Source organism: Neltuma alba, unplaced genomic scaffold (assembly GCF_004799145.2).
Source record: "Neltuma alba isolate B1F8T4 unplaced genomic scaffold, ASM479914v2 tig00012909_pilon, whole genome shotgun sequence".
NCBI classification, from domain to species: domain Eukaryota; kingdom Viridiplantae; phylum Streptophyta; class Magnoliopsida; order Fabales; family Fabaceae; genus Neltuma; species Neltuma alba.
The window spans coordinates 36,908-51,142 of record NW_021637278.1 but is presented as its reverse complement, the minus strand read 5'-3'; positions in this window follow the sequence as shown (position 1 = coordinate 51,142).

The window sequence follows — 14,235 nt, the reverse complement described above, 5'->3', positions numbered from 1 at the left end:
TCTTACAAGATACCCATTAAGTCATAAATAAGATAACCATTGCTTGGATCTTTAAATACATTATTCATTGAAAGATAGGAGAGTATATATAGTTGGATATTCTTGTTTGTGAGAAGTTCCAAGTTATGTTGAAAGATCCTTCCTGCATACGTACAAGTCTCAAATCAGTTATCTTTTTATTGTATTCAAGAAGAAAATGCAATTGAAAGAAATTTGATTTGAAGATTATTGCTTATGATCATGGAAGAACTCATCAGGACTAGCTTGTTTTTTAGGTAAGCTATTTGACCATTAATAGATACATTAATAAGAGTTTGGCCCAAAAAAAAAAAGTACATTAATAAGAGGTAAAAATAGAAAATAAAGCTTTGGCCTAAAAAAAAATAAAGCATTTGATAGCTTTTTTAGAGCCTAAATTGACAGGAAAGGTAGAAAAGAGATTTTCTTTTTTATTATCAATTAATTTGCCAAGGCTCGCCGGAATTTCGTTTATTAGAAAAATATTCTATTAGTTTTATCTATATTAATCTATATAAATCTATGGTCTATATATAGATAACTTATAATCAATAAATTTCTTACTACCTCCAATCCTAAATATTAGAGCCAGATAAGGAATTAATCACTTTAATCTTAAATATAATACCTCAATCACTTTACATCATAAATTTTTAATTTTTTTTCAGAATATTCTTATTAATTGCATGTAACAAGAGAGTTCTCATTTAGTTACAATATACATGTTTAGAAAAGGATATTCTTAAAAGTTTGACATATATTTGTTGTAAATAATAAACTTAACTAATTTTTAGTTATATCTTTTTGGTGATTTTATAATTTGCACTTTGTTTTGACTAAAAAAAATCTCACAAAGCATGACATATGATCTTCACCATTTAACTAGCTAGTTCAATAGTCAAAATCAAATAGGGTCGGTATATATTGACGAGAATTTATCATTACTATAAAATTTTAAGAAAAGAATATAATCACTAAAAATTTTTATAATAACTAAATAGTATATAATGAAAAATTTCAATACTAGAAATAATAACAGATATTCATGCTATTCATTTGTTATTGCAACTTTTTAATTTAGATTTCCCATATAAGGGGTGTTTTTGGGAACATGCATTGATTACGCCTAAAAATTTGAATGTAGAAATGTAAAAACTGGGACTTATGTTAAAGGACTAATGAAGTACTACCATAAGATTAAGAAAAAAAGATATCGTGAATATTAATTTGGTTTTTTTTAATCATTCTTCACCTCTCAAGTAGAACTGGCGTATTCACGTATTCATTATGGTCATAAAAAGTCCAACATACAGTATCATGCTTAATTAAAATTTAAAGAGATACTTAATATAATTTGGGCCAAACTGCATGACCCTAATATACTCCTCCAATTTTAAGTATAAGATCCATTGTGTATTAATCCCTCTGATCCTGAATATAAAACCCATTTTATTGTACAATTTGCACTACAAAATAAGTCTTATATTTAGGACTAGAGGAATACCTTTGATTTTTAATATAAGATCCAATTAATTTATTTGAGAAGATTAATGAAGTTAATAAATTATCTTAAAGTATATTCATATTTATTGTTTTTTTTAAACTAATTTGCTGCTTTTATAACTTGATAGATAATATAATGATTCACGTAAGTATCTTAAAAAGATCATGTAACATAGGTTGTAATTAAATAATTTAGTAGCTTTCTTAATCTCTCTAAATTAGTCAAGTGGATCTTACATTAGTGACTAAATAGAGTATTACTTTTTTTTAAAAAAACATATGTTTCTGCTGAAAATTTTAATTTCACCGTATGATCACTGATCCCCACCCTGAAAAAGACTCAAATAGAAGTTGTCGAAAAACATACAAAACTATCTCTATCGTTCAATCCAATGAATCAGTTTTGGTATCCAATGAATCAATAAATTACGGATCTTGTTTGTTTCTTCAAGTCTTTGTCGAGTTGTGTACTAGGCGTCTAGGATGTATGGACATATATTATCAACCTAAATGAAAAGGACCCCACACACATGTGACCCGTAATTATATTCGAAGAAGCAAATTAAAACTGTACAAATTATATCTCTCACATGTGCACAATTAATTAACATCAATATCTTCAACATATATCTAAACAAAGTGTAAACTGTATAAAAAAATAATGCTATCTATGCTTCCTCATTTTTCAAGCTTCATGCAATGGATTTCTCCAAGTGAAAATACTATATGAAGTATGAAATCCTCTTAACTCGTCATAATTATATGCAAGAATGATATTTAAATCTTTAAAAAAATTAATCTAATGACATTTTGGAATTAAATTTGCCCATCTTTATCTTTAATACCATAAATTACATGTGAGAAGTCATAGAAGTTGCAATTAATGATATTTTAAATAGGGAAACTTAAAAAGTTATGATTAATATCCTATCTAGCAACTCATAATAAAGATGATATATTTTTTTTGGTCCAAAAGAAGTGCCCCATAATAAGAATTGGAGAAAATAGAGAGAAAAATAGATTTGAGTCTTATAACTCATGGAGGAGGATATTTTAGCCAATATACTTAATTAGTAATGATATTTTATGAAAAATAATATCTATTTATTACAAATAACTAATGTAACTAATTTTATTAATCAACTAAATTAGTCAATTAGTTCTTATATTAAAAACTGGAGTTAGTATTAATTAGTTACAACTACTTGCATGTATTGGTTAAAAAAAAAAATGGCATGTATGGTACAAGAAAAGGAGGGGCAGCCATGGCGAAGGAGGACAAAAGCTTCGGCAGGTGAGAGTGGATAAAAAAAAGCCTCAAATGCGTTAAATAAAATTACTATATACCATCCTTAATATAAAACTTAGATAATTAATTTATAAATAATAAAAAAATTAATTAAGTTAGTTACTTATAATAAATATATACCTGACTTTTAAGAATATCCTTTTCTAAACATGTGTATTGTAACTAAATGAGAACTTTCTTATTATGTACAATCAATAAAGATATTTAAAACAAAATTTATGATATAAAGTAATTGGGGTGTTATATTTAACACCAAAATGATTACTTCCTTATTTGGCTTTTATATTTAGGATTGGAGGTGGTAAGAAATTTATTGATTGTGAGTTATCTATATATAGACCATAGATTATACTCCTCCGGTCCTAATTATAAGACCCAATTGACTTATTTGAGGAGATTAAGGAAGTAAGTTAAGTTGGTTATTTATAATAAATAAGTGTTGTCATTCCTAAAATATCCTTGCTAATTAAGTATATTGGCTAAAACTATCATTATTAGAAGGATTATCTTGGGAAAAAATGCATAAATATAAGAGACAAAATGGATTGGGTCTTATAATTAGGACCAAATAAAAAGTCAAATTGGGTCTTATAATAAGGACCGGAGGAGTATATAGATTAATATAGATAAAACTAATAAAATATATTTCTAATAAATGAAATTACGGCGAGCCTTGGCAAAATAATTGATCATAAAAAAAAAATCTCTTTTCTACTTGTCCTGTCAATTTAGGCTTTAAAAAACTATCAAATGCTTTATTTTCTTTCTTTCTTTCTTTTTTTTGGCCAAAGATTTATTTTCTATTTTTACCTCTTATTAATGTACCTATTAATTGTCACAAAGCTTGTTTCAAAAACAAGCTAGTCTCGATGAGGCCTTCCATGATCATAAACAATAATATTCAAATCAAAATTCTTTCAATTGCATTTTCTTCTTGAATACAATAAAAAGACAACTGATTTGAGAGTTGTACGTACGCAGGAAAGATAGTTCAACATAACTTGGAACTTCTCACAAACAAGAACATCCAAATGTATATACTCTCCTATCTTTCAATGAATAATGTATTTAAAGATCCAAGCAATGGTTATCTTATTTATGATTCAAATAAGACGTGCCTAGTCCAAATGATCATAACCAGACATATCCAAATTGCTTGCCCCATTTTACAATTACTTCAATTATTTTCTGCATCCCTTGTTTTTAAATCTGGCGTTGAAAACACTTTCTACACTAGTTGGATGAACAATGGGAGTAGAAAGTTACTACCTCCTGTTTTAAATATAAAAACTAATTGACTAATTTGAGTAAATTAAAAAAGTTTGTTGAGGTAGTTACTTGTAATAAATATGTGTTCTCTTTTCTAAAATACCTTTACTAATCATATGTATTACCTTGAACTATCATTTGATGAAACATTTAATATGTGTAACTACTACAAGGACTACTTTGAAAAAAAAAATATAAAAGACAAAGTGAATTGAGGTCTTATATTTAGGATCTAATTGAAAGTCAAACTAGCTCTTATATTAAAAACCAGACGTGGTACTGTCAAATATTTGATTATTTGACTTTTTTTTAATGATATACTCTTTGAGAAAACCACTACAAAGTTCTTATTTAGAAAATTTTGTATAAAAAAATATATCAGATCTTTTTAATCAATAAAATTTCCAAATAAGATGTTTTGGCTGATTTTTCTTCCTATATCTTTCTCCTGACATTTTCCATTTTGTCATGTGATCGAGTTCTGTAATTGGATGTATATATGCATTATCAACATAAAGGAATAAGGGCCACAAATTATTTTTGTAACTCATCATCGTTAAAGAAAATGCAAATTGGACAACAAGTTATATTATTTATAATTCATGAATCATGTGCTTTATGAAATGAATCTTTTCAAGTTAAAATATTATCAAATCCTTTTATCTCAGTAAAATTATAATATGCGTGCATGATATCCAGATCTCAAAAAATTAATTGAATTCAGTAAAATTTTTGTTTTACCAGAATTGCTCTGTTTCTAATAATGATTTGCGATCGCCATTCTTTATATTAATTAATTTTCAGAGTATATATTTATAACTAATTTTTCAAGTAAATCTTTAATTTGTAACTTGATCATCTTTAAATTGATCTTTTTGGGCTCAGGTTTTATTTCCTTTTCCCCCTTAACATTTCTCATGTTTAAAAATTTGTCTTGGACGGCTTAGCCAGTTAAATAAGCCATCATATTATGTGGCTTTTCTTTTTTATTGTTTATTTTGCTTTTATTTTGTAAAGCTGCTCTATGATATTTCTATCTTTTTGGTGATTTTATAATTTGCATTTTGTTTTGACTAAAAAAAAAAAATCTCACAAAACATGACATATGATCTTCGCCATTTAAGTAGCTAGTTCAATAGTCAAAATCAAATAGGGTCGGTCCATATATTGACGAGAATTTATCAATGAGAGAATTACTATAAAACTTAAAAAAAGAATATAATTACTAAATTTTTTTGTAATAACTGATCAGTATATAATGACAAATTTTTTCAGTGTAAGAAATAATACTCCTCCGGTCCTAATTATAAGACCCAATTGACTTATTTGAGGAAATTAAGGAAGTAAGTTAAGTTGGTTATTTATAATAAATAAGTGTTGTCATTCCTAAAATATCTTTGCTAATTAAGTATATTGGCTAAAACTATCATTATTAGAAGGATTATCTTGGAAAAAAATGCATAAATATAAGAGACAAAATGGATTGGATCTTATAATTAGGACCAAATAAAAAGTCAAATTGGGTCTTATAATAAGGACCGGAGGAGTAACAGATATTCACGCTATTCATTTTCTTTCTGCACCTTTTTAATTTAGATTTCCATATAAGGGGTGTTTTTGGAAACATGCATTGATTACAACTAAAAATTTGTATGTAGAAATATAAAAATTGGGACTTATGTTAAAGGACTAATGAAGTAATACCATAAGATTTTAAAAAAAAAGGTGTCATGAATATTTATTTGTTTTTTTTAATCATTCTTCACCTCTCAAATAGAACTCACGTATCGACGTATTCATTATGGTCATGAAAAGTTCAACATACAACATCATGCTTAACTAAGATTTAAAGAGATACTTAATATAATTTACGCCAAACCGCATGACTTATAAGATCCAGTTAATTTAGTTGGGAAGACTAATGAAGTTAATAACTCATATTATAGTATATTCATATTTATTGTTTTTTAAACTAATCACGGAAGTATTTCAAAAATATCATATAACGTATGTTGTAATTAAGTAATTTAATAACTTTTTTAATCTCTCCAAATTATTCAAATAAGATCTTATATTAATGACCAGAGATCTTATATTAAGGACCAGAGATAGTATTACTTTTGTTTTAAACAAATGTTTCTGCTGAAAGTTTTAATTTCACCATCTGATCACTGATCCCCACCATGAAAAAGACTCAAATAGAAGTTGTCGAACAAAACACAAAACTGCCTCTATCTTTCCCTCTATCTCCATCATATAAAAGTGGCTCGGGTTGCTGAAAGAGTTATTCAAGTTTTTGTCCTCCTTTACCGCAAGGGCACAGCCTACTATTGGTATCATCATCCATCCCTTTCTCTCTCTATCTCCATTAGAAGGATCAGACGTATTCAAAAAATTGTAACTTTCATCAGTTTTGCTATTTAATGAATCAATAAATTATGGATCTTGTTTGTTTCTTTATTTCTTTGTCAAATTGTGTACTAGGATGTATGGGAATATATTCTCAGCATAAATGAAAAGGACCCCACGTACATGGGACCCATAGACCCTAGTTATAATCGAAGAAGCAAGTTAAAAGGGGAAATCACAAATAAAGACCCTTGAATTAGCAAAATTACTCTATGGTCACCTGAATATGCTAAATTACTATGAGGGACCCGGTCTCAAATTGTAATTATGAAATCATGGCCAAATTACCAAAATACCCCTCTTTAATTTTTTTTTTTTAAAGAAAGCCACTGCCTCACCGGAATCCGGCCACCGGCGCCGGAGCTCCGGCGGCCGCTTCCGGCCATTGTCGGCGGCAGGACGCCGGAGTCCGGCCGCCGGAGCTCCGGTGCCGGCGGCCGCTTCCGGCGGTCTTCCTTTGTTTTTTTTTTTGAAACTGTTTTTTTTTTTAAATTGGGGGGAAGTGAGGTTGGGGGGATTTGATCCCCCAACCTAATGCTTCCCAAAATAAGGAATGACCATTGAGCCAACAAATTTTTGTTAACATTATGATGCAAAAAAAAAAAAAAGTTAACTCATTTACTCTTGTTCCAGGTGATAACAACAATACATTTGGAAATAACAAGTTCTGATTGTAAAATAACACGTCTGGAATAAAAATTTAACAATATGTTTTTTTTATAACAATAAATTTTGTTGCAGGCAATAACAACAATACATTTAAAAATAACAAGTTCTGATTATAAAATAACAAGTTTGGGATTAAAATTTAACAACACGTTTTTTTTATAACAACACACTTTATTTCAAGTGATAACAACAATACATTTAAAAATAACAAGTTCTGATTATAAGATAATAAGTCTGGGATTAAAATTTAACATGTTTTTTTATAACAACACACTTTGTTTTAAGTGATAACAACAATACATTTGGAAATAACAAGTTCTGATTATAAAATAACAAGTCTGGAATTAAAATTCAACAGCACCTTTTTTTTATAACAATTAATTATTTTATACTTTTGGAAAATAAATTATTTATAACTTATAAAAAGTACTTGTAATCTATTTAATTTGCTAAAAAAATAATTTTTATCTCCAATTTATAATCAGAACTTGAAGTATAATTTTTTATAGATTAAAAATACTTTTTTATTGTTCAAATTTATAAATAAAATTTAGGGAAAATGGCAACACACTTTTTTAATTTTTTTTTTAAATTTTTAATCTATATATCTATACAACTTATTATAAATCAAACTACTTCTTATAAATTATAAATAGTACAATTTATTATGGATTAAAAATACTTTTTGACTGCTTAAATTTATAAATGAAATTTATCTCTAATTTATAATTAAAAATACTATTTTATTCTTTAAATATAAAAACTATTTTTAATATTTAAAGAATGAAATAATATAAAATTTATACTATGATTAATAAATCAAAAATGCCTTATTATAAATACTTTATAATTTATAAGAAGTAGTTTGATTTATAATGAGTTGTATAGATATACAGATTAAAAAGTATTTTTTTAGAGAAATAAATATATTAAAAATATTTTTTATAAGTTATAAATAATTTATTTTTTAAAAGTATAAAATAATTAATTGTTATAAAAAAACGTGTTGTTAAATTTTAATCCTAGACTTATTATCTTATAATCAGAATTTGTTATTTTTAAATGTATTGTTGTTATCACTTGAAACAAAGTGTATTGTTATAAAAAAAACGTGTTATTAAATTTTAATCCCAAACTTGTTATTTTATAATCAGAACTTGTTATTTTTAAATGTATTGTTGTTATTACCTACAATAAAATTTATTGTTATAAAAAAAACATATTGTTAAATTTTTATTCTAGACGTGTTATTTTACAATCAGAACTTGTTATTTCCAAATGTATTGTTGTTATCACCTGGAACAAGAGTAAATGAGTTAACTTATTTTTTTTTTTGCATCATAATGTTAACAAAAATTTGTTGGCTCAATGGTCATTCCTTATTTTGGGAAGCATTAGGTTGGGGGATCAAATCCCCCCAACCTCACTTCCCCTCAATTTAAAAAACAAAACAGTTTCAAAAAAAAAAACAAAGGAAGACCGCCGGAAGCGGCCGCCGGCGCCGGAGCTCCGGCGGCCGGACCCCGGCGTCCGGCCGCTGACAGTGGCCGGAAGCGGCCGCCGGAGCTCCGGCGCCGGTGGCCGGATTCCGGTGAGGCAGTGGCTTTCTTTTTTAAAAAAAAAAATTAAAGAGGGGTATTTTGGTAATTTAGCTATGATTTATAATTACAATTTGAGACCGGGTCCCTCATAGTAATTTAGCATATTCAGGTGACCATAGAGTGATTTTGCTAATTCGAGGGTCTTTATTTGTGATTTCCCCAAGTTAAAATTGTACGAAATTATATCTCTCACATGTGCACAATTAATTAACATCAATATCTTCAACATAGACTAAATGAAATGTAAATTGTATAACAAATCGTACTATCTATGCTTCCTCATCTTTCAAGCTTCATGCAATGAATTTCTCCAAGCGAAAATACTATGAAGTATCAAATCCTTTTAACTCGTCATAATTATATGCAAGAATGATATTTAAATCTTAAAAAAATTAATTTAATGACATTTTGGCCTTAAATTTGCCCATATTTAATACCACAAAATTACATGAGAGAAGTCATAGAAGTTGCAATTAATGATATTTTAAATAGGGAAACTTAAAAAGATATAATTAATATCCCATTTAGCAACTTATAATAAACATGATATATTTTTTCCCAAAAAAATGCCTCATAAGAAATTTAATATTCTTTTTTAAACCTGTACTGTTTAGAATTTGTTTTGGACGATTTAAATAATATTGAACTTGCTGAAATAATCGTAGCATTGTGTGGCTGAAACAAGAAAGGATCTTATCACAAAAAATGTACACCTGTAGTGTACTATTTACAACAAGGCCGCGGATCGAGTTAGAAGTTTTTATTCATTTGTTTTCTAATTCTCTTTGCAATGTCTTAACCTTTTAAATGTTTTTATTTTTATGAAATAATAACGCAGTCTTGAATTTTTTTTAAAAAATACTAAAATTGTGTGGTTTTATTTTTGGAAGAATTACAATGAGATCCCAAGCAAGGAAAACAATTAAAAAACAAGTCCCAGATGTTGTTATTATCACTATAGGACTTGTCATTATAGGCTGTCGAAGTTGTTATTGGGATTTTTTGATAATTATTTCTTTTCTGTAGGACTTGATTATAATTCTCTTTTATTTTTTTAAGAATTGTGAAAAAAATTTAAAACTATACCAATTTATGTCTGTAAGATATTAAAAATATCGCTCATTTTATGCATGAACACCATAAGCTCCAATAGGGACTAATCCCATTTAATTTGTGATCATCTATTACAAAAGCAGCAAGAGGTTTATAAAGCTTAGAACACGATATTTTTTTTAGCAAAAAGGAGAGATTTTTCAAAGGACCCATATGCTAATGAAAAAGATATAACCTTCCATCCATTTAACTTAGCTTCCTTCTAACTCTATCTTCAATGTGGCTATAGGGGGACCCTCCAAATATTCCCCTATTGATTAGCCAACACAATTAGTTGATGGAGTATTTATAGGGCTAATTTAGAGAAAATTGATAAATATGAGAAATAGGTCTTATATTTAAGGCCAAAACCAACTCAATAATTGGGTCATATATTAAGGACCGGAGGAGTATTAGATATAGTGGCGTATTTTTCATGTGCTTTTCAATAATATCCTTCACACACACACATATTTATATTAGTAATTTATATGGTTGAAAGAGGGATCGAGAAAAGTTAGTAAGATTGGATTAGAATTCTTTATATTTAATTAAGGATATTTTTGAAAAGATTGAATAATTTTTTTTATAAAAAAAATCAACTAATTTTAATTTATATTTAAATTTTATTTGAATTAGCTAAGAACGACTTTAAATAGTAATTCCTTGAAGCTTAAGGATCAGGGCTCCTTGTTGGCTCTTTGTGAGTTTGTCAGCTTCTTTGTTGGTCAAGTTGTAAGCTTTGGTTATGACCTCAGTGGAAAAGCCTCCCATAATTCCTTGAGTTCCACTAAGAAGGAACTAAGTGAACTGGCCAGGAACATGAGCATGAGATGTTTCACGCAAAAAAACACTATGCTCAGTTCAGAATCTCTATAGTTGGACCACCACCATGAGACTGCTTCCATAGGCACTGGGATTACATCTCCTTTCTTCAGCCCCAAAACGACCTCTTTATGTGCGTTTGGGAGTACCATCCCAACTACGCCATTAGTTCCTTCGTTGAAGATCAAAACTGTAAGGTTAGAAGAATCCGCACAGTGAGAGAGAGCAAAGCCTTGAGGCTGAAGAACAAGCCGACCAGCACCAATGTTGTTGTTAGCCAGAGCAGGAACCTGAGAAATTGACCATAAGTGCGAAGTAAGATCCACCATCTCCTTCAAACATGGCTTCTGCTTTCTTGGGTGTCAAGTCCATCTCCATTTGCCTTCTTTAATTGATTTCCTTCAAACAAGAAAAAAAAAAATTCAACACTTTCAATGAAAATATGCAGAGAGACAGTGAATATTACATTCTTCAAACAGTTTCTCTTAATAACTCTTTACAAATCATTAGAAGTAACATAATGTGAGACACTAAATTTGAGTATTTCTCGTTGGCAGGGATTCAAATCTTGGTTTGTTATGTTGTGAAGCACTAATTCCTTTGTGCAACTCATTAGTAGCATATTACACCTTAATATGCCTAATTAAAGTGAACACAGCTTGAAAATGATTTGATAAATAATCCTTTTACCTAATGCGTAGGGTAATGGAATCACCGATCGTCCAGCCTTTTGTGGTCAAGGTTGATATATAGTCATTTCCAATTTTATCTTCCAGTTATATACATGTAGCATTAATTAACACTTGAACAATCAGGGGATGGAGGGGTAGTAAACGTATTTGTATAGAATACGCATATAAAATTTAAGACTTTTTCTTTATCTGAAAAATTTAAGACTTGTTTGGTCCACTCTCATTTCACCACAACACAAAACTAGATAAACGCTGTGTCCATCTCCATCATAACGGAAGGGGCTATATATTGACTTTGTCGTTCTTCACCACCCATCGACAATTATTTGTACCGTCATCCATACACGTAGCTGTAAATAATTTTAATATTTCATATTTAATCATCTTTAATATATATATATATATATATCTTTCTGATGAAACTTTCCATATTTTTGTCCATGCCCACTAGTAGTTTCCAACTTTTTTATCTGTAATTAATGAACCAATAAATTATGGGTCGAGTTGTACACATTTTCAAGATATAGGAATAAGGACCACAGTACACACACACACACGTGGCCCCTGGTTATTCTGGTGAAACAATATTCTTGCCTTTCATCACTAATATACCTGTCAAAACTAATTAACAAACGTGTTTTCGAAAAACTGTCTGTTAAACAAAGATCCAATTTCTACTTCCCATATGCACCCACTGCTTTTCTCTGTTCTCAAATTGTATACAAAATCAAGATGATCCCTTTAGTGAATCATCTGCGTACATGTCATTTCTGACATCAACCTGAGCTAATCATTTTTTAAGCCAAGTGATTATATCCTCTTGCTAAACGACATCGGTGTTGGGTTCAGCTCATTTTAAGTGATTTTGTGATGTACCTGAGAAGAGTTTTATTTCATATGATACAAAAGTGATTTTTGATAGTGGTCATTAGAGATGCAAATTAAACCAGAAAGGGCTATGCATATGAGAAGGAGAGAGACAAGCAATGGGTTTTTGTTACAGAGCCAAAGGTGAGTGTTTTATATATAGAGGACATGCACATATATATATATAGACTTTTTTTTCTTGAAATATGTGTACCAAACTTGTTTTGGTTAAATTTGTACTGCTAATTACAATTTGTTTTGGGCGATTTAAATAATATAGAATTTGCCAAAATAGTCGTAGTATTGTATGGATGAAACAAGAAAGAATGTTATCACAAAAAATGTACATCAGTAGTATACTATTTACAACAGAGTTTGATTTCAGAAGTTTTATTCATTTGTTCTCTAATGCTCTTTGTAACGTACTAAATTTTTAAATGTTTTTATTTTTATGAAATAATGGTGCGGTCTTCTGATTTTTTAAAAAAAAAAAATCTAAAATTGTGGGGTTTTTTTTTGAAGAATTGTTAAAAAAATTTTTATGTTTGTAACACATCAAAATATCACTCAGAATTTAATGACTAATAAAACTAAAAGACACGTGATATGATCCAATAGGGGCCAATCCCGTTTGTGATCATTTGTTACAAAAGCAACAAGAGGTTTAGAAAGCATAGAACATGATTTTTTTTTGGGCCAAGGAGAGATTTTCAAAGGGCCCATATGCAAGTGAAAAAGACAACCTTCCATTCCATCCATATAACTCAACTTCCTTCTAGCTCGATCTTCAATGTGGCTACTGGGGGGCCCCAGATATTTCTCCAACCGATTATCCAACTCAACATGTTATGTTACGAATAAGAGTTAGTCCAATAAATAAACAGTCAGTTTATAATTTATAAGATTGTAAGTTCAAATCTCACTATCAATTGGAAGACTTTATTAGTGGGTGATCTGTATGTAAATATCTTTGTAAGAGCTCTTTAAACCTATAGACATATCTAAACCCTAACGAACTCTTAAAATCTAACTCATCTAAACTTTTACAGAACCAAAAAGAACCAACTTGTGTATTGGCTCAAAAAAAATTGTAAAATGTTTCCTTCCTTGCCCGCAATAGGTATTAGCTATAGGGGCATATCTTTCATGTGCTTTCAATACTATCCTTCATATATATGCATCAGTAATTTATATGGTTGAAAGAGGGATCTAGAAAATTAGTAAGATTGGATTAGAATTCTTTATATTTAATTAAGGGTATTTTTGAAAGGATTGAATAATTTTAACAAAATCAATTAATTTTAAGTTATCTTTGAAATCCATTTGAATTAGTTAAAAACGACTTTAAATAGTAAGAAATGCCGTCATGAATGTCGGTATGTTTTAAACAGCAGCATATCTGCATGTGACCACTGATTCCCCCCATGAAAAAGACTCAACAGAAGTTGTCAACTTTTTTAGCAAAGACATATGAAGCTATATATAAGGGGACAATAATGGTGGATGGGGACCATATTTTTTTGAAGAAAATAATTAACACATGTGGGCATATAATTTTTTTTATTTCACTAATATAAAAAAAATCTAATAATAGTTTATAACTTTTAATTCTTTTTTTAAATAATTAAAAGCCAATTTGAGTCCTTAATTAAGGATATGCTTCTCACAAATCATCTGTGATCAACAGTACAGTCTCCCATAAAATAACTTGCTAAAGATTTCTTCTCCTCCCTCACTTACTGCATCAATGTTCTACACATCCATTTTCTTTTAACTCAATCTTAACACTATTACACTCATCACACGTGTGTCTGTGCGTGCATGCTCTCTCTCCATATATGCAAGAAAGTCAAAGCACAATACAGACTTATTGTAGAAATAACATTACATACATGCATGCATACATACATATATTCATGTTCGTGCGTAGGATGCAACATGTGAAGCACAAGAGACTATTAATTAGTTGGAGGAAGGAGAT